The following is a 27,834-nucleotide window of genomic DNA, read 5'->3' as shown; positions in this document are numbered from 1 at the left end:
GTTCCTGATTTCAACCACTCTGTGGGTAATAAGTTTTCATTTACTCTTACATCTCCTCTAAACCTCTTGGCTCTTACTTAAAGTCTATACTTCGTTGCTGGGGTGGTGGATGGTGGTACAAATATTTACTGCCTACCCTGTGTGTGCCCCACATAAGTTTATACATCCCAATTATCTTCTTCATCATCTCCAGCCCTCCAAGGAAACTCTACTCTCTTCACTAATAAAATATCCCGGCCCAGGCAATACCCTGAAAAAGCTCCTGAATGAATGAATGATTTATTTATTGCCACAAGTGAACAGTGAAATACGTTGCCATGTTCCAGCACCATTTTGGGCTACAGAAGATAATCTGGGGACAACATGACTGCTACAACTGAAGATGAGGAATACCAAATTGGGGCTACCGTGGCACTGCTGATACAACCAGTTTTCCTGCCAATCTTTCAGGAGACTTATGCATTGTCACTGCTGAAGACCACCGTCCTGCTTCTGAAGGCAACTGACTTCGCTGCCGTCAGCAGAGGCTGCCTTGCCATCGCTACCATCTTGAAAGCCGTTGCCAATGCCTTGAGCGCTGCATTGGTCGGACCACCAACACTGATGTCCTTATGCTCGAGTGCCATTTTTCGCAACTGAGGCCACATTCACTGCCATTGCAAGCTCTTTGAAGGCCAACTCTTTAAGAGGAGTCACTTGCTGCACATGTGAAGAGACCGGGCTCACTCTTTCCCTGCCAACAATGCTGGAAAGTCTTTAAAAGAGCAAAAGAAAGAAAATATCAGAGCACAAATAAAATAAAGACAAAAGAAAAACAATTATTCAAGAAGGGCTGCAAGGAAAACCTGGGAACTATAGACCAGTAAGCTTAACTTGGTAGGAAAGTCACTTGAATAGATTTTGAGAAATAAGATATGCATGCATTTAAAAAGACAGAGTTTGATTAGGAACAGTCAGCATGGCTTCTTGTGTGGGAGATCATGTCTCACAAAATTATTAGAGCAGTTTGATGACCAGGAAGATTGACGAGAGCAGGGTGGTCGATGTCGTCTATATGGATTTTAGTACAGGCCTCCACATGATAGGCTGCTCTGGAAGGTTAGTTCGCATGGAATCCGGGGGAGCTCGCAAATTGGATACACAATTGTCGCGATGGTATGAAGCAGAGGGTAATAGTGGTAGAATCCTTTTTGGACTGGAGATCTGTGACTGGTGGAGTGCCTCGGGGGTCGGTGCTGGGCTAATTGATTTTTGTCATCTATATCAAGATTTGGAGGAGAAAAGACAAGGCACAATTAATAAGTTTCCAGATGATATCAAAATAGAAGGTATTGTGGACAGAAAGGAAGGTTCCGAGAAATTGCCGCAGGACCTTGATGAGCTGGGAAAGTGAGCTGAGAAATGGCAAATGGAGTTGAATATAGATAGGTGTATGTGAATGAATATTGAATATTGGAAAGTAAAATCAAGGCAGGAGTTTCATGGTAGGGCTTTAAGGAATGTGATGGAACAGACGGAGTTTGTAGTTAAGGTGCATGGTTCTGAGTTAAGGTGCATGGTTCTCTGAAGATGGAGTCACAGGTCGGCAGGGCAGTGAAGAAGGCTTTTGGCACACTGACCTTCATCAGTCAGTGCATTGACTATAGGTGTTGGGAAGTTATGTTCTGGTTCTACAGGATGTTGTTGAGGCTGCACTTGAAGTATTGTGTTAGTTTTGGTCACCTTGATGTTGAAAACATGTTCTTAAACTGGAAAGTGTGTTGAATAAATTTACAAGGTTGTTGGCTGGACTCAAGGGTCTGAATTATAGGGAGAGGTTGGACCAACTAGGAGTTTTTTCTTTAGAGTGTAGGAGATTGAGGAGGGAACCTTGTCGAGGTAGAGAAGATCATGAGAGGCATGGATAGCGTGAATGCACTCAGGGTTTTTTTCCCCAGGATTGGGGAAATCAAGGATGAAAGTGCATCACTTTAAGGTTAGAGGGGAAGAATAAAAGGAAACGTTTCTACACAGAGGATGGTCAATATATTGAATGAGCTGCCAGCAGAGGTGGTTGAGATGGGTATATTAACAACATTTGAAAGGCAGTTGGACAAAAACATTGACAGGAAAGGTTTAGAAGGTACGGGCCAAGTGCAGGGAAATGCAGTTTGTGTACCTGGACCAGTTTCAGTCAGAGGGCCTGTCTCTGCCCTATTGGACTGTATGAATCTGAAAGCAGACAGAAGGCAACGGTCCTGGGCCAGAGGTTGAGGCACGGTGTTATTATTCTGCCATCATCCTGGAACATTCTGTGCGCCCTCTCCAGTACAATCATATCTCTCTTATAATGTGGATCCAATACTGTATAAAATGCGCCCGCTGTGGCTTAATGGACACTTTTTTTACAACTCCAGCACTTAGATTTTCCTGCTCTTAAATTCTGTACCTCAGTTCATAAAGGCAAGTATCCCATTTAGAGAGTCACAGAGATATACAGCATGGAAACAGATCCTATGGTCCAACCCATCCATGCCGACCAGATATCCCAACCCAATCTAGTCCAACCAGCCAGCACCCAGCTCATATCCTTTCAAAACCTTCCTATTCATATACCCATCCAAATGCCTTTTAAATTTGTAATTGGACCAGTCTCCGCCAATTTCCTGGCAGCTCATTCCATACACATGGAAATGCGTGAAAATGTTTCCCCTTAGGTCTCTTTTATATCTGTCACCTCTCACCCTAAACCTATGCCCTCTAGTTCTGGACTCCCCGACCTCAGGGTAAAGACTTTGCCTATTTATCTTATCCCTGCCCCTCATAATTTTGTAAACCTCTGTAAGGTCACCCCTCAGCCTCCGACGCTCCCGGGATAACAGCCCCAGCCTGTTCAGCCTCTCCCTATAGCTCAAATCCTCCAACCCTGGAAACATGCTTGAAAATCTTTTCTGAACCCTTTCAAGTTTCACAACATTTTTCCGATAGGAAGGAGACCAGAATTGCATGCAATATTCCAACAGTGGCCTAACCAATGTCCTGTACAGTCATAACATGACCTCCCAACTCCTGTACTCATTACTCTGACGAATAAAGGAAGGTATACCAAACGCCTTCCTCACTACCCTATTTATCTTCGACTCCACTTTCAAGGAGCTATGAACCTGCACTCCAAGGTCTCTTTGTTCAGCAACACTCCCTAGAGCCTTGCCATTAAGTGCAGAAGTCCTGCTAAGATTTGCTTTCCCAAAATGCAACACCTCGCATTTTTCTCAAATGCACTCCATCTGCCACTTCTCAGCCCATTGGCCCATCTGTTCCAGATCCTGTTCTCATCTGAGGTAACCCTCTTCGCTGTCCACTACACCTCCAATTTTGGTGTCATCTGCAAACTTACTAACTGTCCCTCTGATGCTCGCATCCAAATCATTTATGTAAATGACAAAAAGGAGAGGACCCAGCACTGATCCTTGAAGCACTCCACTGTTCACAGGCCTCCAGTCTGATAAACAACCCTCCACCACCACCCTCAGTCTTCTAGCTTTGAGCCAGTTCTGTTTCCAAATGGCTAGTTCTCCCTGTATTCCATGAGATCTAACCTTGCTAATCGGTCTCCCATGGGGAACCTTGTCGAACACCTTACTGAAGTCCACATAGATCACATCCACTGCTGTGCCCTCATCAATCTCCTTTGTTACTCTTCAAAAAACTCAATCAAGTTTATGAGACATGATTTCACACGTACAAAGCCATGTTGACTCTTCCTAATCAGTCCTTGCCTTACCAAATACATGCACATCCTGTTCCTCAGGGTTCCCTCCAACATCTTACCCACTACTGAGTTCAGGCTCACCGGCCTATAATTCCTTGGCTTGTCTTTACCGCCGTTCTGAAACAGTGGTACCTCGTTAGTCAACCTCCAGACTTCGGGCACCTCACCTGTGACTATCGATGATACAAATATCTCAGCATGAGGCCCAACAATCACTTCTCTAGATTCCCACAGAGTTCTCGGGTACACATGATCAGGTCCTGGGGATTTATCCACCTTTAACCTTTTCAAGACATCCAGCACTTCTTCCTCTGCAATCTGGACATTTTGCAAGATATCACCATCTATTTCCCTACAGTCTATATCTTCCATATCCTTTTCCACTGTAAATACTGATGCACAATATTAGATTAGATTACTTACAGTGTGAAAACAGGCCATTCGGCCCAACAAGTCCACACCAACCCGCTGAAGTGCAACCCACCCAGACCCATTCCACGACATTTACCCCTTCACCTAACACTACGCCCAAGTTAGCATAGCCGATTCACCTAACCTGACCATTTTTGGGCTGTGGGAGGAAACCGGAGTACACGGAGAAAACGCACGCAAATACGGGGAGAATATGTCAACTCCACACAGTCAATTGAACCCGGGTCTGGCACTGTGAAGCATCAGTGCTAACTATTGCGACATTGTGCCACCCAATGGAAATGTCCCTTTAGTATCTTTCCCGTTTTCTGTGGCTCCACACAAAGGCCGCCTTGCTGATCTTTGAAGGGTCCTGTTCCCTCCCGAGTTACCCTTTTGTCCTTGATATATTTGTAAAACCCTTTGGTTTCTCCTTAATTCTATCCTGTCTCTACCTGACATATGCTTCCTTCTTTTTCTTAAGTCATCCAGCATTTCCTACACCTACTAGCCTTCCCTTTCATCCCGACAGGAACATACCTTCTCTGGATTGTTGTTATCTCATTTCTGAAGGCTTCCCATTTTCATGCTGTCCCTTTACCTGCGAACATCTGCCTCCAATCAGCTTTCGAAAGTTCTTGCTTAGCACCATCAAAATTGGCCTTTCTCGAATTTTGAACAACTTTTCGATCTGGTCTATCCTTTTCCATCACTATTTTAAAATGAATAGAATATGATCGCTAGCCCCAAAGTGGTCCCCCACTGACACCTTAGTCACCTGCTCTGCCTTATTTTACAAAGGTAGGTCATGTTTTGCACGTTCTCTCGTAGGTATATCCACATACGGAATCAGAAATTTATCTTGTATGCACTTAAGAAATTTCTCTCCATCTAAACCTTTAACACTATGGCAGTCCCAGCCTATGTTTGGCAAGTTAAAATCCCTCCCATAACTACCCTATTATTCATACAGATAGCTGACATTTCCTTACAAGTTTGTTTCTCAATTTCCCTCTGACGATCGGGGGGTCTATAATACAATCCCAATAAGGTGATCATCCCTTTCTTATTTCTCAGTTCCACCCAAATAATTTCCCTGGATGTATTTCCGGGAATATCCTCGTTCTGCACAGCTGTAATGCTATCCCTTATTAAAAACTTCACTCCCCCTCCTCTCTTGCCTCCTTTTCTATCCTTCCTGTAGCAATTGTATCCTGGAACAAAAAGCTGCCAGTCCCGCACATCTCTGAGCCAGGTTTCTGTAATTGCTATGATATCCCAGTCCCATGTTTCTAACCATGACGTTAGTTCATCTGCCTTCCCTATTAGGCCCCTTGCATTGAAATAAATGCAGTTTAATTCATTAGTCCTACCTTGTCCCTGCATGCCCTGACTGTGTGACTCACTTCTGTTCACAGCTGTACCAGTCTCAGATTGATCTCTTGCCTCACTTCCTCCGTGGGTCCCAACCCCACCCGCCTCCCCACTTTGCTAGTTTAAATCCTCCCAAGCAGTTCTAGCAAATTCCCCTGCCAGTATATTAGTCCCCTTCCAATTTAGGTGCAATCCGTCCTTCTTGTACAGGTCACTTCTACCCTAAAAGGGATTCCAATGATTCAAAAATATGAATCCTTCTCCCATACACCAGCTCTTCAGCCATGCATTCTTCTGCTTTTACCCCTATTACTGCCGTCACTAGCTCAGAGCACAGGGAGTAATCCAGATATTACTACCCTTGAGGACCTCCCTTGTAACTTTCTGTCTTACACTCTGTAATCTCCCTTCAGAATCTCAAACTTTCCCTTCCTATATCGTTGGTTCCAATGTGAACAATGACCTCTTGCTGGCCCCTCTCAACCCCTAGAACATTCTGCACCATCTCTGAGACATCCTAGATCCTGGCACCAGGGAAACAACATGCCATTCTGTTTTTTCTCTGTTGGCCACAGCAATGTCTGTCTGTACCTCGGACTACAGAATCCCCTGTCACAATTGATCTCTTGGAAGCCGACGTACCCCTCGTTGCATTAGAGCCAGTCTCAATACCAGAAACTTGGTTGTTCGTGCTACGTTCCTCTGAGATACCATCACCCTCTTCATTTTCCAAAACAGCATACCTGTTTGAAATGCATATATCCACAAAAGACTCCTGCCCTAGGTGCCTACCTCTCTTACTCTTCCTCGATATAACCCATCTATGTGACTGTATCTGAGACTTTTCTCCCTTCCTATAACTGCCATAGATCACATACTGCTGCTGTTGCACACTCCTCATCCCTTCTGTCTCTCCCTCCAACTGATCCACTCCAACTGATATATGCTGTTCGATGCATATCTTATGGCAGATATAATCTGCAGTAACCCTTAAACTCTCTTTGAACTCACACATCTGACAAGAAGTACATATCATTGCAAAGGCCATTTTTGCTCTTTCACAATCTACACACCCAGACAATAACACCGTCTTATTCCTCTACAAAACACTGCACCAGTTTACATTTATAGCTACAGCTTATAGTTTAAGTTTAATCAAGAGACTTATCTCCAAAAACATATAATCAAGAAAGAACCCACTGTGCTCACGAATGAAGCCTTTCTCTTGGACAGACTTAAAACATCAATTAACTTATCTGATTGTGTTGTGAACTCCGTGCAAACTGGTTCCTCCAAGATTAGATGTGACATTCACCGTTTGTTAATTTTCCCAGATGCACTCCAATGTCCAGCGGCACATGAATTTAAAAACGGCAACGGCAGGAACTGTGCAGGTTCTCTCTCTCTCTCTCTCTCTCTCTCTCTCTCTCTCTCTCTCTCTCCTGCACTGTCCTCACTTTGTGCTTCTTTTGTCTGTTCTTCTCCCTTTTAAAACTGTTATTGTTTTGACATTTTTTTTCCAAAGTTCCAAAACAATGCTGCCTCTTAACTATTTTAACTAATTATCGTGGGTGAAAACTTTCCCACCAATGCAACAAATTAAGGACCTCCCTCCAGTACAAAGCTGCTAGTGCTTCTGGAGATTACAAACTCTTCTGGAGCTCTCATGAGCAAGTGAATGAAAGTGTGAAAGTAAATGATTATCAGTGATACTTAAAGACAATTAACCATGGGATGGAAGAGTTAGATCTGATTTCTGGAGTAAGATTTATAAGGGCATGAGATTTGGAAAGTGCAAATATGTCTTTCTGACAAATTTATTTCTTTCTGCAACTGATTCCTCATTGTGTTCAATGACCAGGTGCGGCAGACAGCAAAATATCTCAAAACCAAAATGGCGGTGGCCACAATGAAGAGTTATAACCATGATATGATCATGGTGGTACAGATCAAATGGTGTTCTATAGTTTGCTTACTGTTAACTCACAATGCACATACCTCAATCAGACCAATTGTTTGGCACAGCAGTAAGAAACAAAGGGGCGAACTGACAAGAAATTATAGAATCTCTTCCCATGTAAAGAGCAGGTAAATGGCTTTTCAGCAGTGTGAACCCAGTACGATGTCAGGGATTTGGAGCGAGAGACACACATACCCCGACAAAGTGAAGACAAAGCTGTACTACCTGGAGTTTTCATGAACTGAACATGATTTTGAGATGCCAAAGTCAGCAACTTTGAACTTGGCAGCATCTCATGAGGTCATCCGGAGACTTACCTGGACTAGCCTTGGAATTTCTGTAGCTACAAAGGAAAGTCAGAAGCTGAGATTCTGTGAAGAGTTACTCAACGCCTGACTCAAAAAGTCACGAAACTTAACTCACAAGTGCAATAGGATACTCTCCACAAACCTGGATGAATACAACTCCACAAACATCCTTCAGGACAAAAAAAAACGATTTGATCAAAACGCCGTTCAGTATCTAAGGTTATAATTAATACATCTCCGGTGCGCAGTCGACACGAGCATCTACAAGGTACAGTGTCACAACATGACAATGTGTGGTAATCTCAAGAGCAGTGAGGACAGGCCTGAAAAAAAACTCCTAAGCAGTGAAAATCCAGTGGTCCAAGTCCATGAACATCAGAAAAGTTAGGGAAAGGAATAAACCTAAACCCTGCTCATCTATGATTGGTGCTACTTCAGTTTCCTGAAATGCTTGGCTGCCTCTGTGTCGGGAGAGTTTTCGCAGACTAGAGATGGGAATAACCCAAACTGGCAGCAGATTTTCTCTTTGGCACAGTCTGCATATAACTGATGAGACCGGCTAAATTTAAATGGCAAGTATTTAAAATCATGGTAACGTTTATCCCAGATTTTGGAAAACAAAGGGGGAGCTCCATTAAAACACAAAATTCTCCCAGGTTTATCTGCAAGAGAAGAAACTAACCACAATGAAATTTCAGAGAAGTTTGGAGAGATGCTGAGAAATACACCACTTTATGCTAAGCATGCACATGTTCTTTATTTTGTATGCTGGAGGACATTTACATTGTTGACACTCTCCTTTGAATATCCAACTGTGGGCCATTGAGCTATATAGTATCAACTATATTTGATTCAGCAGCTTTATTTATTAATTTCGCAATGTGACCAGGTTGGAGTTTAGTTCCATCAGCAGAAACAAAATCCAACTGTCAGAATGTGGTTCAGTTGTGGATGTGAATACCAGCAGTGACAAAAGCAAGGTCCATCCGCTGCAATCAGTTGTGAATTTGCTGGTGTTTTAACAGGTTGGATAACTGAGTGAATCCTTTATCACATACAGAGCAAGTGAATGGTCTCTCCCCAGTGTGTACTCGCTGGTGCGTCTTCAAGTTCGATAAACGTGCAAACGTTTTCACACAGCCAGAGCATTTGAAATGTTTCTCATTGGTGTGAATTCGCTGGTGAGTCAGCAGGTGAAGGACTGAGAGAATCCCTTCCCAATTAAGTAACAGAAGCAGCTTTTTAATATTTATCTAATCTAAAACTCTCATAACCTTGCACAACATCCTTTGTTCCAATGTCAACTTCTTCAATCTAACCTTCCAATTTCCGATATCTCTGGAACAATTCTAATAAAATCACCTATAGACCTCATTTAAACTCCTAAGCTGCGCTGACAAAATTGAATACACTGCCCTTGATCTGGCGCAACTAGAGCTTTCTGAGTGTTTACAATAAATTCACAACTTTTGTAATCAAATTTCTGACTGGTAGTCTGTGATCAGTGGGGTCCCACAAGGATCAATGCTGGCATGTCTGTTGTCTGATATACACATAAATAATTTGAAGAAAATATTGGTGGCTTGAATAATATCTTTGCAGACAACACAAAAATTGGTGGAGTTATGAAGAGTAAGGAAGGTTGTTAAAGGATACAGCAAGAAATAGACTAATTGGAAGGTTGGGCAGAGAAACAGCATATGGAGTTTAATGTGAACAAGTGTGAAGTCATGCATTTTGAGAGGCTAAATGCACAAAGAAAGAATGTACATAATAAATAGCCAACCTCTCAGGAGCATTGATATATAGAGAGATCTTGGGTTGCAAGTCCACAGCTTCCTGATAGTGGCAACACAGGTGGATATCGTGGTAAAGAAGAACATAGTGGAATTGGCCAGTTAAGCTAAATTGCTAAATAAAACATATTATAGAAAAACATAAGCTGATGCCTTTTTAAAGAAAGGACAAAGAAAAACAATTTTGACTAAAATGCACAGTTCGAAAGAGTGAGGAGGATCAAAAGTACTACACTTAACCAGGATGGTAAATTCGTGAAAGGTGGTTGTACAACTTGGAAAAACCATTAAAAAAGCATGATGTTTCGTTGATAGAGGAATCAACATTGAAGATAGAACTGCACAGCGCAGGGACAGACTCCAGCCTGCGATATATGAGCTGGCCATGGTGCCATTCCAAACTGCTTGCACATGGTCCATAGCCACTATTCTCCACCTCTTCAGGTGTCTGCCTAAAATTCTTTTCAACTTTGCTATGATATCTACTTCTACTACCTCCCTGGATATTGCATTCCAGACACATTACATTCTTTGTTTAAAAAATAATCTGCACATCTTTAAACTTACCCCAATCATCTTAAACCAAGTGCTCTCGTACTTGGCATTTCCAGGCTGGGGAAAAGACACTGACTAAACACGCTGTCCATAGTTCTCATAATTTTATATACTTCTATCAGGTCCCCCTCAGCCTCTGACGTTCAAATGAAAACAATCTGTTTGTCCAATCTCTCCTTATAGCTAATATATTGCTATCTAGACAACATCCTACAAAATTTCCCCAGCCTTCCTATAAAGTGCAGTGACCAGAACTGCCCAAAATACTCCAAATGTGGCCTAATTCAAGTTCATACAGCTGTTACATGACTTGTAAACTGTTAATGTCTTATCCAACTAAGCTAAGTATATCATACATCTGAGTTGCATCTTTTCCACTGGTATTGCCACTTTCAGGAAACTATGGACATGCAGACCAAGCTTCCTCTTATATCGATACTCCGAAGGGTTCTGCCATTTGCTGTATATTTAACTCTTGCATTTGATCTCCAAAAATACAACTCCACATACATTTTCAGATTAAATTCTGTCTGCCATTTCTCCACCCAAACTTCCAACTCATCTTTATCCTGCTGTACATCCTTCCTCTCTATCCACTATAGTGATCGGAACAAGGTCAGTCTAGTGGACATCAAAGAATTGGTTCCTTTATTGGGGCTGTGAACCTGGTCCAATCAGGGACACCTGGCTGACAAAAGATAACAGGTTTTGTTTGTGTGTATTTCCTGGTGGTGGAATATTAAAACTGGTATTAACACAACTGGTGTTTGTCATTTTGTCCTGCACCGACATTCACACAACACAGGTGCTGGGAAAAATAAACACGACTGCGGTATGGCAGTATTGCAGGGATATTAAAGAAACCAAACAGGCGAGTCAGGGGTTCTGTTCATTTCAGCAGTTGGCTCTGAGCTTGCTGGGTCAGTGCTATGTGCTATTCGCGTGTAAATCACGGATCACTTGATGACTGCATACCAGCCTTTGTGGAATTACTTCTATGGTAATGAGCGTGGCATTAGTTATGTGACCATGCAAAAGCACCTACTAGCTGAAGCCCCCTTGGACTTCAAACAGGCATGATAATCGTCTTTATCATTAGAAAATGTGGCAAGTGGAGTTTATGAGTTACACGGTATACCAATGTAAGTGGAGACCCTCTCCAGGTCAGCTGAGATTCGGGAACACCATTTGAATGCAGGCAATTGCATGGTCTCATTCAGGTCATGTTCTGAGCAGAGGGAAGCTAGATCAGCCCACAGCAAAACCCCAAAACAAAGTCAAGCCTCAACGAAACAACTAAAGTTTTCTCGAGGATCCACCAGGAATGAAGATGTTGGCGACAATTTGTCTGGTGACCAGGATTGAATGCTGATATAGCCACGTTTGTTGGTCAGTGCCCAGAGTGCCAACAAGACAAAAAAAAATGTCACCACCAACAGCCCCTCCACATTCATGGGAATGCCCGCCTGAACCCTGGATTTGGTTACAGGTCGACTGTGCCATCCTTTCATGGGCTTTATGTTTTTCCTCTTAGTGGACACCCTCTTATAATGTTTGGACATTCACCCAGTTCATTTGTCAATAACAGAATGATGACTGACAAGCTGCAAGTATCTTTTGCAATATACAGACTCTATGAGGTACAGGTCACAGACAACAGGCCATCATTTATCAACAAGGATTCTGAGTATTTCTTAATATCGCATGACGTTTGGTTTATAAGGACATGTCCATACCATCCATCGCCCAGTGGTCAGGTGGAAACACAGTCCAAACTTTGAAGGCAGTCTTGAAGAAACAGCCTACAGGTTCACTCGACACCAAACTGTCCCCGTTCCTATTGATTCCAGGTCCACCCCATACAGCTACAGAGACAACTCCAGTAGAGTATCTAATGTGGAGAAGACTGTGGACTAGATTAAATCAGATTTTCCCAAACCTGGAAGGGTGGGGATGCGGTGGTGGGGGTGGTGAAACAACATCAGGAATGTGAATGCTGGATAAAGGATCCTCTAAATCAGAGAGGCTATTTACTCATGGGACAAAATTTAGTTTCGAGACCAAGGAATGTCCATGCATGGTGGAGACGGGGTCAGGTCCCACGATGTACAAAGTTTGGGTAGGAAAGGTGATCCTGAACAGGTATGTGGACCACAAGACTGCTACATTCTTGCAAACAAGGCTGAAGTAAAATATACCTGGCCCCTCAGAACATCCATAGCTGTTGGAACCCATGGATTCACCCCCATTGCACAGCATCTCAGGATAAAATGGACACAGCAGATCTCACAGCCTTGCCACAGCTACCACCTGAAGAAGATGAGTTTCGGCCAAGACAATATGGGCACAAGAGGCAGTCCAGATTTGGCAGAGTCGGAGCAACCACACCTGGTGTGAAAATGCCCGAGGAGAAACTACTGGATTTAGAACATGCCTATCTGCAGGATTGAAAGGGGGTGAATGTTGTGGTTTGAATCAGTTCAACTCATTGAAAATGATTTCCCTGATTAGGGCTGTTAACCTGATCAAATCAGGGAGTCCTGACTGACAGATCTAAACAGGAGTCTCAGGGTTTCTACTCATTCTAGGAATTGGCTGTGTACGAGCTGGGTGAATGTCATTTATTATGCAAGTGTAAATAAAAGGTGACTTGATGACAGGATACCGGCTTTCATGGAGTTATTCCATAAACAACTCCACCAAATTTCAACTCATCTGCAAACGTCCGAATCAGAACTGAAAACTTACTACCACTTACATTCTCATCTAAATACATTTATATACAAACAACAGAGATCTCAGAACTGACTCCTGCAGAACACAACTAATCACAGACAACCCATCAGAAAAATACATTTTCACAAATTATCGTCTGTCTTATTTGACCAAGCCAATTTTGTATCCAACTTACCAACTCAACATAGATCCCATGTGACTCAAACTTCTGGTCCAGCCTCCCATGAGGGACCTTGTCAAATGGTTTAGTAGTGTCCATGGAGGCAACATTCACAGGCTTCCCTCATCAATCATCATTATCACTTCCACAACAAGGTTTGTGAGACAAGACCTCCTAGCAGAAAGCCACATGGACTGTCCCAAGTGAGTTCATTCTTTTGCAACGATGAGTAAATCCTGCGCCTGAACAATTTTCAAAAAAGTGGATGAGAAAGAATCATATCCATTTAGCAGATCCATTCTTCCCTCGATTTCTTGGAGCATTAATTATTGTATTTATAACTTTTTTTTTGAATTCAAAGGAAAAATCAGAAACAACATACTTTAAATTGGAGGAAATGGAGAGAGCAGGAATTTCGGGATCGACCATGTGTGTGGTCGAGGAATGAATCTCGAGTTCAACACAAAACAAACAATGAACTTTGACTGATTTTGAAAGTACAAGCATCTCTGGGAATTGGAGCTCTGTCCACAAAAAACAAACAAACCGCTGGCGTTGCAGAGACCTCAGTTTCAGAACAGCCGGGAGAATTATGATTTCATTGATCAGTGAGTATTTGTACTGAAGATTTAAAAAACTTACAAATCTTACATTCCTTTGCCAAACCTATAATAGACTCTGATGTTTTACTGAGATCTGTCTTTTGTTTTTTTTTAAATATAAAACATATGTATGTAGTTATCCGAGACCAGTGCTTTTCCAGCAATAAGATGGTGCTACTGTCTGGATATGTCAATAAAGGTACACAGATGGCCTTTAGTAAAGTAACATGCTCTTTCTGTTTGATGTGTGAAGTTATCGAGAATTTCAATATTTCTGATGATTATGCCGGCAAGAGGTGTGTTTGGTTGTGACTCCATTGGGTCATATGGATCAGGTGGAGCAGCAGTTAGAGGCAATGAGGATGTGATGGATTGAAGTTCAGGAAGGTAGAAAACTGCAGTTATAGACAAATGGATGGAGGACAGGTAGGAGAGGCAGACAGGAAGTGCAGGAGTCTCCTGTGGCTATCCGCATCTCAGACAAGTGTGCTGTTTTGGAAAATGGGGGTGTGATGGACTATCAGGAGAATGTAGCTCTGACAGCTAACTTTCTGGGACTAAAACTAGCCATACCGTGATGAGAGATATATTCAGTTCCAAGCAATTAATTGTGATAGAGACTCTCTCTCTTTCTGGGAGCACAGACAGACATTTCTGTGACCGACAGCGAGACAACAAAATGGTCTGAAGCTGCCCTGGTCAAGGATGTCTTGGAGAGGGTGCATTACATTCTCAAAGGGGAGAGTAACCAGTAGGAAGCAATTGCACACATTAATACCAATGATATCGGAAGAGAAGGGAGGTGGTTTTGAGGACAGAATATAGGATATTGTGCAGGAGATTGGAAAATAGGTCCTCCAGAGTAGTAATATATAGATTACTCCCTGTGCTAGGTGCAAGTGAGAGTAGGAAGAAGAGATTAGAGCAGATGAACGTGTGAGTGAAGAGTTGGTGTAGTGAGCAGCGAGTCACATTTTTGGATCATTGGAATCTTGTCTGAGGCAGAAACAGCCTTATGATAAGGATAGTTTGCAGCTGAATTAGAAGGTGACCGGTATCCTGGTGGGTAGATTGCTCATACTACTCAGGAGTTTTAAACCAGTAAAGGCTGGGGAGATGGAGCAATAAAATAGTGAGAAAAGAGAAATGACTGAGGTTCTTACAATTGAGAAGAGGAGCAAGTCAAAGAGGTAAGGCAGGCGAGAGCAAGGCAGAGATAAAAATAAGACTGCTCAATTAAATTGCATTTACTTCTATATAAGAGGACTAACAGGTAAAGCTGATGTACCCAAGGCATGTTTGGAAACATGGCACAGGGATTTCATATTTATTACATAAACTTGTCTCAGGGAAGGACAGGACTGGCAGCTTAATGTTACAGGGTACTGATGCTAGAGAAAGGAGAGAAAGGAAGGAAGAGTGAAGGGGGTGTGGCATTTTTGTTCAGCTGTATTCAGGGAGGACATTCCTGAGTTTACGTTCAATGATGTAATTCGGGTGGAAATGAAAAGAAGAAAGGGATTATCACCACACTGGAATTAAATATAGGCCCCTCACTAGTCAGCAGGATGTTGAGAAGCGGCTCAGTGGCTCAGTGGATGGCACTGCTGCTTTATAGTCCTAGGGACCCGAGCTCGATTCTTGCACGGAGCGCTGTCTGTGTGTGGTGTTTGCATATTGTCCCTGTATCTGCGTGAGTTTGGTCTGGTGTCCAATCACATTTTATAGATGTGCAGGTTAGGTAAATTGCCCAAGTGTTCAGGGATGCATAGGTTAGGTGCATGAGGAAGGGGTAAATGGAGGAGAATGGATCTGGGTGGAATAATGTTCGTTGGATCGGTGTTGACTTATTGGGCCGAAGGGCCCGTTTCCGCACAGTCGGGATTCTAATTGCTTATCAAGCAAATTTGTGAGGGGTTATCAGTTATCTCTCAGAATAAGAGGATTATAATGGTAGGGGATTTTAAATTTCCAAGCATAGACTGGGACTGATATAGTGTTAAGGGCTTAGATGGATTAGAACTTGTCAATTGTGTCCAAGAAGATTTTCTCATTAAATATGTCGATGAACCTACTAAAGAAGGAGCAAAACATGACCTTCTCTTCAGACGTAAAGCAAGGCAGTTGACTGAGGTGTCAATGGGAGTGCAAGTTGGGTCCAGTGATTATAATTCTGTTAGTTTTAAAAGAATAGACATAATCTAAAAGTTAAGTTTCTAAACTGAAGTTAGGCAAATTTTGATGGAATTAGGCAAGTCATTTCAAAAGTTGATAAGGAGAAGCTATTCATGGGTAAAGGGGCTGATGGAAAGTGGGAGACCTTCAAAAATGAGATAAAGAATTGAGGGCAAGGTAATCGAAAATGGAGGATGGGGCAGAAAAGTTGCAGCCATAAGAGCTGCGACTTTCTTGAGGTATTTTCAGTGTTGGAATGAATTTCCTCATATTCTAGGAGCAGTTACTGTTTTGTACGCTGTTGCATTGTATTGGAAGTTTGAGGAAAAAGCGATCAAAACAACAGCACTTCAAAAAGGAAAAAGACAAAAAAGGGCAGTGAATCAAATGGTGAAAGAAACTGACACTGCTGTCGGACCCAGCAGTAACCTGCACAGCTGCTTCCTTTGCTGTCTGGTTTCAAGCATCTTCAGATATTGGAGTGCTTCTAAGAAAAACCAACAGACAGCAAAATCCACATCTGACCTTGGAGAAAACTGTGTGTGGGAGCTCACAGCAGGGGAGCAGCTAAGTGGCTTTTTAAAAAAAGTGTACCCACACTATTTCTTTGTAAATCCACAATAGCCAATAAGTTTTTACTTTTTGATTATTTTGGTAAAACTTTAATAATATAAAAACGTAGGCATTAAGGTTGGAGTAGTGTTTTTTTTAGAGCAGTAAGACAGTGCTAGTTTCTGGGGGTGTAGATTGTTAATACGTAAAGATATTCTTTACTGGATTGATGTGCTCTTCCTGTCGGATGTGAGAGATTAGGGAGAGTTTCCATGCTACTGATGATTATGTCTGCAGGAAGTGTATTTCGTTGTGAATCCTGTCATATTGCATGGATCGATTAGAGCAGCAGTTAGAGGCAATGAGAAATTTGCAGGAGCGAGAGGGTGTGATGTATGGAAATTGCAGGAAGGGAGATAAACCGATGATACATTCAGGACGATGAGTGACTTCGAGGAAAGGTCAGAGAGGGAGGCAGGTAGTGGAAGAGTCACCTGCAGCTATCCTCATCTCAAACGAGTATGCGGTTCTGGAAAATGTACGGGCTGATAGACGCTCAGGCGAATGTAGTACTGACAGCCAGGTTTCTGGTACTGAAACTGGCTCTAATGTAATGAGGATTATGCCAGATTCCAAGTGACCGATTTTGATAGAGGATCCTTTAGTTTGAGGCACAGACAGACGATTCTGTCGCTGACAGCTAAACATCGAAGTGGTGTGTTGCCTCTCTAGAGACAGGATCAAAGATATCTCAGAGAGGGTGCAGAATTTTCTCAAAGGTCAACAGGATCAGGAGGAGGTCTGGATTTAATGTCTTAGGAAGTGAAAAGAATGAGATTCTGAGGAGAGAATATCAGAGTTTAGGTTGAATAGTAAAAAGGAGGCTTTCGTGGATAGTCATATTTGAATTACTTCAAGTGCCATGAGCTAGTGATGGGAGGAATTGGAGGACAGAGCAGATGAATGCGTGGCTGAGGAGCTGACACCGGGAGAAGGATTCACATTTTTTCTCATTTGAATGTCTTCTTTTGTAGAAACGGCCTATACAAGAATTACGGAATGCATCTGTATCGGAAGTGGATTAATATATCGGCGGGAAGATTTGCTAAAGCTGCTTGCGTATAAATAAACAAGTCTAGTGGGGTAGGGGACCCATGGGGATAGTGAGGAAAGTGATCAGTCTGAAACTGGTACAGTTGGGAAAAAGAGTAAATCAAACAGACAGGGCAATCAAGAGCAAAATAGAAATGAGGTAGGACTGATAAATTAAACATCATTTATTTCAAAATAGGAGGCCGAACAAAGCAGAAGCACTGAGTGCATGATTAGGAACATGGGATTTCGAATATCATAGCAGTCACAGAGATGTGGTTCAGGGATGGACCAGGTTGCAGTTTAATGTTCCAGGGTATAGATTTTATAGGAAGGACAGAAAGGGGGACAAGAAAGGAGTGGGGAGTGGTGCTTTTGATTAGGGGCAACATTATGACTGCACTTAGGGAAGATATTTCTGAGAATATGTCCAAGGAAGTTATTTTAGAAATTGGAAATAAAAAAGGGATGATCACCTTATTGGGATTGGACTAGAGATCCCCCATAGTCAGTAACAACGGAAATTCAGTAACTAAGCTGTAAAGAGATTTCAGTTGTTTGTATGAATCACAGGATTATGGGAGGGAATTTTGACTTACCAAACAAGAAGATTTTCTGATTCAGTGTATGGACGTACTACACAAGGCACAAAACCCGACCTCTTCTTGGGAAATAAGGCGGGGCAGGTGACTGAGGTATCAGTGGGGGAGCACTTTGGGGCTAGCGACCATAATTGTATCAGTATGAAAATAATGATGGAAAAGGATAGACCAGATCAAACAGCTGAAGTTCTCAACTGGAGGAAGGTGCTTTTAGTCGGTATTCGACAAGAATGTTCAAATGCTGAAAGGAGTGGCTGTTCACAGATAATGGGATGGCTGGAGAATGGGAAACCTTCACATTTGGAATGGATTGTGGATAATCCAAGATGGAGGTTGGGAAAAATTTCTGGCTGTAAGAGCTGCAGCTTTTTTTGAGATATTTTATGTGTTGGAGGTGATTTCCTCGTATTCCAGGAGCAGCAATTAGTGTTTTATATGCTGTTGCATTGTTTTGGAACTTTGGAAAACAAAGTCAAAACAACAGCAGTTTAAAAGGGAGAAGAGCAGACAAAGGAAGCACATGGTGAGCACAGTGCAGGAAGCACATGGTGATGACAGTGCAGGAAAGAGAGAGAGAGACAGAGAGAGACAGAGAGGAGAGAGAGAGAGAGAAAGAGAGAGGAAACCTTTACAGTTACCGCCTTTGCTGTTTGAATTCGTGTATTGCTGGACATCGGAGTGCATCTGGGAAAATTAACAAACAGTGAAATTCACAATTAATCTTTGAGGAACTGTTGGGCGAAGTTCACAGCACAGAATCAGATAAGTTAATTGTTGTTTTAAGTCTGTCCAATAGAAAGGCTGCAGTAGTGGGTACAGTGGATTCTTTTTTGATTTTTTGTTTTTGGAGACAAGTCTCTTGATTAAACTTAAAATATAAGCCATGTCTATTAATTTAACCTGAGGCAGTGTTTGTCGAGGAATAAGACGGTGTTATTTTCTATTGTGAAGGAGCAAAAATGGCCTTTGCAGTGATATGTACTCCTTGTCAGATGTGGGAGTTTAAAGAGAGTTTAAGGGTTACTGCGGTTATATCTGCCATAAATGATGTTGGATGCGAATCTTATCAGATCGAGTGCATCGTCTGGAGAGACAAATAGAAGCGATGAGGAATTTGCAACAGCACCAGTATGTGATGGATTGCAGTTATAGAAAGGGGGGAAGCTTTCAGATACAGTCACATAGATGGGTTAAATTCAGGAAGGGTAAGAGAGGAAGGCAGCTCTAGCAGGAGTCTTTTGTGGATATACCCATTTCACACAAGTATGCTGTTTTGTAAAATGTAGGGGGTGATGGATTCTCAGGGGAACGTAGCACAAACAGCCAAGTTTCTGGTATTGAGAATGGCTCTAATGCAACGAGGGGTACGTCGGCTTCCAAGAGATCAATTGTGTTCGGGGATTCTGCAGTCAGAAGTACAGACCGACTTTCTGTGGCCAGTAGAGAAAGCAGAATGATGTGTTGTTTCACTGGTGCTAGGATCAAGGATGTCTCAGAGAGGGTGCAGAATATTTTCACGGGGGAGAGGGGCCAGCAGGAGGTCATTGTCCAGATTGGAACCAACGATATAGGAAGGGAAAAGATTGAGACTCTGAAGGGAGATTAGACAGTGTTAGGTAGAAAGTTAACAAGGATGTCCTCAAGGGTAGTAATATATGGATTACTCCCAGTGCTACGAGCTAGGGGGGGGGGGGGGGGGGCAGGAATAGGAGGATAGAGCAGATGAATGCATGGCTGAGGAGCTGGTATATGGGAGAAGGATTCACATTTTTGGATCATTGGAATCTCTTTTGGGGTAGAAGTGACCTGTACAAGAAGGACGGATTGCACCTAAATTGGAAGCGGACAAATATACTTGCAAGGGAATTTGCTCGAACTGCTTGGGAGGATTTAAACTAGTAAGGTTGGGGTCGGGGCGGTGGGACCCAGGGAGATAGTGAGGAAAAACATCAATCTGAGACGGGTACAGCTGAAAACAGAAGTGAGTCAAACAGTCAGGGCAGGCAGGAACAAGGTCGGACTAATAAATTAAACAGCATTTATTTCAATGCAAGGTACCTAACAGGGAAGGCAGATGAACTCAGGGCATGGTTAGGAACATGGGACTGGGATACCATAGCAATTACATAAACATGGCTCAGGGATGGGCAGGACTGGCAGCTGAATGTTCCAGGATACAAATGCGACAGAAAGGATAGAACGGGAGGCAAAAGAGGAGGGGGAGCGACATTTTGGCTAAGGGATAGCATTGCAGCCGTGCTCAGGGAGAATATCCTTGGAAATACATCCAAGGAAGTTATTTGGGTGGAACTTAAAAATAAGAAAGGGATGATCACCTTTTTGGGCTTGCATTATAGACCCCCCCCCCCCCCCCCCCACCTCCCTTGTAGCCAGAGGGAAATTGAGAAACAAACTTGGAAGGAAATCTCAGCTATTTGTAAGAATAATAGGGTAGTTATGGTTGGGGATTTTAACTTTCGAAACATAGACTGGGACTGCCATAGTGTTAAAGGTTTAGATGGAGAGAAATTTCTTAAGTGTGGACAAGACAATTTTCTGATTCAGTATGTGGATGCACCTACTACTGAAGGTGCAAAACTTGACCTACTCTTTGGAAATAAGGCAGGGCAGGTGACTGAGGAGTCACTGTAGGAATACTTTGGGGACAGTGACCATAATTTTATTCGTTTTAAGATAGTGATGGAAAAGGATGGACAAGATCGAAAAGTTGAAGTTCTAAATTGGAGAAAGACCAATTTTGATGGTATTAGGCAAGAACTTTCGAAACCTGACTGGAGGCAGATGTTTCAGGTAAAGGGATGGCTGGAAAATGGGAAGCCTTCAGAAATGAGATAACAAGAATCCAGAGAATGTATATTCCTGTCAGGGTGAAAGGGAAGGCTGGTAGGTATAGGGAATGCTAGATGATTAAAGAAATTGAGGGTTAGGTTAAGAAAAAGAAGGAAGCATACATCAGGGCCAGGCAGGATAGAGTGAGTGAATTCTTAGAAGAGTGCAAAGAAAATAGGAGTCTACCTAAGAGGGAAATCAGTAAGGGCAAAACGGGGACATGAGATAGCTTTGGCAAATAGAATTGAGGAGAATCCAAAGTGGTTTTACAAATATATTAAGGACAAAATGGTAACTGCGGAGAGAATAGGGCCCCTCAAAGATCAGCAAGGCGGCCTTTGTGTGGAGCCACAGAAAATGGGGGAGATGCCAAATGAATATTTTGAATCAGTATTTACCGTGGAAAAGGATATGGAAGATATAGACTGTAGGGAAATAGATGGTGACATCTTTCAAAATGTCCAAATTACAGAGAAGGAAGTGCTGGATGTCTTGAAACAGTTAAAGATGGATAAATCCCCAGGATTTGACAGGTGTACCCGAGAACTCTGTGGGAAGCTAGAGAAGTGATTGCTGGGCCTCTTGCTGAGATATTTGTATCATCGATAGCCACAGGTGAGTTGCCAGAAGACTGGAGGTTGGCAAACGTCGTGCCACTGTTGAAGAAGGGCGGTAACGACAAGCCAGGGAACTATTGACAGGTGAGCCTTACCTCGGTGGTGGGCAAATTGTTGAAGGGAATCCTGAGAGACAGGATGTACATGTATTTAGAAAAGCAAGGACTGAATCCGGATAGTCAACTTGGCTTTGTGCGTGGGACATCATATCTCACAAACTTGATGGAGATTTTTGAAGAAGTAACAAAGAAGATTGATGAGGGCAGAGCAGTTAATGTGACCGATATGGATTTGAGTAAGGCGTTCGACAAGGTTCCCCATGGGAGACTGGTTAGCAAAATTAGATCTCATGGAATACAGGGAGAACTAGCCATTTGGATACAGAACTAGCTCAAATTATAGAAGACAGAGGGTAGTGGTGGAGGGTTGTTTTTCAGACTGGAGGCCTGTGACCAGTGGAGTGCCACAAGGATCGGTGCTGGGCCCTGTACTTTTTGTCATTGACATCAATGATTTGGATGCGAGCATAAGTGGTACTGTTAGGAAGTTTGCAGATGACACCAAATTTGGAGGTGTACTGGACAGCGAAGAGGGTTACCTCAAATTACAACAGGATCTGGACCAGATGGTCCAATGGGCTGAGAAGTGGCAGATGGAGTTTAATTCAGATAAATGCGAGGTGCTCCAATTTGGGAAAGCAAATCTTGTAGGACTTATACACTTAATGGTCAGGTCCTAGGGAGTGTTGCTGAACAAAGAGACCTTGGAGTGCAGATTCATAGGTCCTTGAAAGTGGAGTCCCAGGTAGATCGGATAGTGAATAAGGCGTTTGTTATGCTTTCCTTTATTGGTCATAGTATTGAGTACAGTAGTTGGGAGGTCATATTGCAGCTGTACAGGACATTGGTTAGGCCACTGTTGGCATATTACGTGCATTTCTGGCCTCCTTCCCATCAGAAAAATGTTGTGAAACTTGAAAGTGTTCAGAAACTATTAACAAGCATGTTGCCAGGTTTGGAGGATCTGAGCTCAGGGAGAGGCTGAACAGGCTGGCACTGTTTTCCTTGGAGCGTCGGAGGTTGAGGGGTGACCTTATAGATGTTTGCAAAATTATGAGGGGCATGGATATGATAAATAGGTAAAGTATTTTCCCTGGGGTCCAGGAGCCCAGAACTAGAGGGCATAGGTTTAGGGTGAGAGGGGAACGATATAAAAGAGAACTAAGGGGCAACTTTTTCATGCACAGGGTGATACGTGTATGAAATGAGCTGCCAGAGGATGTGGTGAAGGCTGGTACAATTGACACATTTAAGAGGCATTTGGATAGGTATATGAATCGAAAGGGTTTGGAGGGATATGGGCCGGGCCCTGGCAGGTGGGACTAGATTGGATTGGGATATCTGGTTTGCATGGACGGGTTGGACCGAATGGTCTGTTTCCATGCTGCACATCTCTATGACTCGAAAACAAGACTCCAGAGACAGTATTTTCCTGTTAAGGTGAAGGCAAGGCTGGTAGGTGTAGGGAAAGCTAGTTGATTAATGAAATTGCGGCTTTGGTCAAGAAAAAGAAGGAAGCATATGTCAGTAATAGACAGCAGAAATCAAGTGATTTCCCAGAAGAATATAAAGGCAGTAGCAATATACTTAAGATGTAAATCAGGAGCGCAAAAAAAGGGGAAATGAGATAACTTTCGCAGATAAGGTTAAGGAGAATAAAACAGGGATTCTACAATTACATTAAGGACAAAAGGGCAAAGAGGGAGAGAATAGGGTGCATTAAAGATGAACAAGGCCATCTAAGTGTCGAATTTCTTGAGCTGAGTGAGATATCAAAATAGTGTTTCATGTCAATATTTATTGTAGAGAAGTCTTTGGAAGCTAGAGAACTTCGAGAATGAAACATTACAGAAGAGATGGTCCTGTACCTATTAGAATGTCTAATGATGGATAAAACACTAGACTTTTATTTGGTGTATCCAGACCTCTTTGGAATGCTAGGGACTCATTGCTGGGCTCCTTGCTGAGATATTTGTATTATCGATAGCCGTGGGTGAGGTCCTGGAAGACTAGAGGGTGGCTAATGTAGCGCTATTATTTTATAAAGTGGGAAGGAAAACCCAGGGAACCATAGATCATGGAGACTGATGTCAATAGTGGGTAATTTGTTGGAGGGCATTCTGAGGTACGCGATATACATGCATTTGGTATATTAAGGACTAGTTCGGGATGGGCTGCACGGCTTTGTTCTTGGAAAATCATGTCTCCTTCATTTGATTGAGTTTTTGGAAGAGGTGACAAAGACGATTGATGAAACCAGTGTGGTGGATGTTGACCAAATGCATTTCAGGAAGACATTCGGCAAGGTTCAACATAGTAAGCTGGTTAGCAAGGTTAGATGACATAGACTCGAGGAAGAGATTGCCAAATAGATACAAAGGTTGCTTGATCATAGGACATAATGGGTAATGGCGGAGGGTTGTTGCTCAGATTGAGACCTCTGACCACGAATGTGCCAGAAGAATATGTCCACTGCTGTGTGCAAATTATTTGCATGTGAAAAAAGGAGGAATAGTTAATAAGTTTGCAGATGCTACCAAAATTGATGGTGCAGTGGACAGTGAAGCAGGCAATGGCAGCGTACAACTGGACTTTATTCACGTGGGCTGATTGGCTGAGGAGTGGCAAGTGTATGTTAACTTAGATAGATGAGGCAGGGCAAACCAGGCCAGGTCTTATACACTTAATGGTAAGGTCCTGCAGAATGTTGGTGATCAAAAAGTGCTTTGTGGTGCAGGTTCATAGTTCCTTGAAGATGGAGTCACAAGTCGACAGGGTCACGAAGGCACCGGTTGGAACACTTGCCTTTATTGGTCATTGCATTTAGTTTAGGATTTCGGACGTCATGTTGCAGCTGTGCAGGGCATTAGTTAGGCCACTTTTGGAATACTATTGGCAGCTTTTGTCTCCTTCCTATTGGAAAAAATGTTGTGAAACTTGAAAGAGTTCAGAAAAGATATATAAGGATGTTGCTATGTTTGGAGGAGTTGAGCTCGATGGAGAAGCTGCATCGGCTGGGGCTATTTTCCCTGGAGCATTGGAAGTTGAGGTGTTTATCGAGTTTTATAAAATCATGAGGGACATGGATCGGGTGAAAAGACAAAGTGTTATTTTTTTCCCAGGGTTTCTGATTAGATTAGATTAGATTACTTGCAGTGTGGAAACAGGCCCTTCGGCCCAACAAGTCCACACCGACCCGCTGAAACCAACCCACCCTGACCCATTCCCCAAAACTGGTGGGAATGGGTTTCAGGTGAAAGCGAAAAGATTTAGTAAGATCTAACCTGCAATGTTTTCATGCAGACTGTGGTGCGAATATGGAATGGGCTTCCAGAGGTTTTGGTGGATACTGGTACAATTATAACATTTACAAGGCAACTGGATGGGTTCATGGATTGGAAGGGTTTACAATGATATCGACCAAATGCTGACAAATGGTACTGGATTATTTTAGGTCAGCCTGAACAAATTGATCTGAATGGTCTGTTTCCTTGTTGTCCAATTGTATGAAAGCAAGAATCTTCTCCTACAATTTACTGACCACTGATATAAGGGTCACTGGATTATCCCTGTTGCCTTTATTAAACATAGGAACAACATTGTGTATTCTTCAATCTTCTTGAAACTCACCTTGGCTAAAGTCAACAGAAAGATCTCGGTCAACACCCCAGCAGTTTCCCCCATTGCCTCCTTCAGTATCCTGTTAGAGGTTACACCAGGACCTGTGAAATTATCTACCTTAAATGTTTATCAAGACCTCCAAAACCACCGCTTTCCTAATGTGGAAATGCCCAAGGGGAATAATGTAACCTGTCAGTAATCAAATAGTGAGGAGAGACAATACAAGTGGAAAGGTACAGTTTTGATGGTGGTGAATAAAAGACAGTTTGTTGTTTCTTTTAAGTCACTTCAGGCGAAACTGAGCATTCGATAAAGCATATGGGATTTTTGGCATTTATAAGTAGATTTAATCGGAACAGATGAAAGGAAGTTACACCAATCCAATATATAATTGCCTCAGTTATTTCCCTCCCTAAACCACACTAAGTCTCTATTCCATTTTCCTCCCTTAAGCCTCAAATGATTACGCACTGTGATCAAGATTCTGCTGCAACATTGCTCTCAGTGACTTAAACCAAACTCAAGGCTGCACAGCTCCTCTTAAAAACCTGAAACCATTTAAAGCAAAGGCACCACGTTAAGAAATTCTTGTGTATGGATCAAACAAATATCGCAATACTTTATGGTTGTGGAATGAACATCCAGTTTTTCCTTAAATAATAGCAAAGGAAGAGCGCCTTCACCACACCGACTACAAAGGTTAAGAAAAATCCCTTTCATCATTTGCCCAAAGGAGAACTGGGCATTAACCACTTTATACTGGGTTTGCTTTTCCACAAAGCAAAACTGAAATTTAAACAAGCCCTGAACATGTAAAATTTATTAAAAGCCATAAAGAAATTTCAGCTCCTACAATTTGACCTTTTTTTTTACATCTAATGATCACTGTCTGTTTAACAACCTAATGGACCTTAGAATTTGCTTAGCTTTATAACCTGATTAGAAATTGTTGGGTTTGCTCCTTCTCCAGTATATCAACAGGAGCCACTTATGCCATAGTGTTTTCAAAGCAATAAGCAAAGCCTGAAGACAAATGAAGAAATATTAAGTCAGTTGGCACAAAGTGGAGCCAAAGAGGAAAATTTGAAGTGTTTTAAGAAAATAGCAGCTACCTCTCCATCTGCTGTAACTAAGTTAAGATGAAAATTGGATAAACACCTGGAGGAGTCAAAAAGAAATTTAGTTACCTTCGAAGGAACCTCATCTGCAAATCATCATCCACACTGCTAGAAACTGATTCTTGTTTGGACGTCTTGCAACTTTTGACTGAGTTCTGTGTGCAAGGTCTGAAATAAAACAAAAACAACATGTTGAAGACTTTGGAAATCTGGAATAAAAACAAAAAACAGGAGAACACCATAACACTCAACATTCTCATGTCTAATTATTTAATCTCCAAATTGCTGTCCAGTTTCCTGCCTCCTCTTCATGTACCTTAATGTCCCAAGCATTCAAAACTCTATCCATCTCAGCCTTCATATATTGTTAAAATACCTCCCAAATAGGAGTCTTTAAGATAGAAAATGCCAAAACTTTATCACTCATTGAGTGAAGCAATTTTCTCATCTGGATCCGAAATAATTGCTTTTGATCCTGAAACTGTCACTTTTTGCACCAAGGCACAAAATAATATTGAATATCCTCTCAATATTACTCTGCAAAGCAGCTTCAGAATCTTGTATATTTCAGTCAGATGACCTCTTATTTTTCCGAACTACAGATGCCCAAGTTATAGAGCCTCTCCTCACAAAAAGAACTGTATCGATCCATTGTCCAATCTGTTAAATCTTCACTTCACTGCCTCCGATTAGAATACATCCTTTCTTAAATATGAACAACAAAACAGTACGTCGCTTTCCAATTGTGATGTCATGCAAGCCCTGCACAGCTGCATGATTTCCTTATAAAAATGAAGATTAACATTTATTTTTCTCATTGCTTGGTGTACCTTCATGATAGCATTATAATGCTACGAATGCATAACATTTGGAAGATTGTCAGGTTTGAAAAAAAACTTCAGCTTCTCTATTTTTGTCAGCAGTGAATAATATCATATTTCATTTGTCACACTGTTGCTCACTTCATTAAAAAAAATCACACAGCTTCTTGAATAAGGAGCAGCGCTCCAAAAGCATGCACTTTCAAATAAACTTGTGCAACCATAACATGGTTTTGCGTGGTTTTTAACTTTGTCAACCCCAGTGCAACATCACCATCTCTACATCGTGGATCACTTAATTAAATTGAGTCATAGACAATTAAAACAATTATTTATTTTCTTTTTCGTAAGTAATGAACATAGATTCCAAATAGTAAAGGCCCCAAGGTTCCTCCTTGCAGGACTCCATTAATCACAGCCTGCCAACTCAGAAATGCCCATTTAACTCTAATTTCAGCTTCTGTCTGGTAACTAATTCTTGACACTTTCGAACACAAGGATCCGTAAACTTGTTGTATAAACCTTTTCTGTGACAAGCTATCAAAATATTTTGACGTCTTTTAATATACTATTTGCGTGTATCACAGGGTCTGAACAGATTCCCGAGTCAAAATCGAAAAGGGTAAGAGACATGTGCAGGCAGAAAGGGTTGACTTAGAACCAAACTCTCAGGA

This window comes from Chiloscyllium plagiosum, unplaced genomic scaffold (genome assembly GCF_037043375.1).
Source record: "Chiloscyllium plagiosum isolate Xiang-an unplaced genomic scaffold, Cpla_swu_hap1 HiC_scaffold_35, whole genome shotgun sequence".
Taxonomy (NCBI): Eukaryota; Metazoa; Chordata; class Chondrichthyes; order Orectolobiformes; family Hemiscylliidae; genus Chiloscyllium; species Chiloscyllium plagiosum.
Note: the sequence above shows the minus strand (reverse complement) of the source record.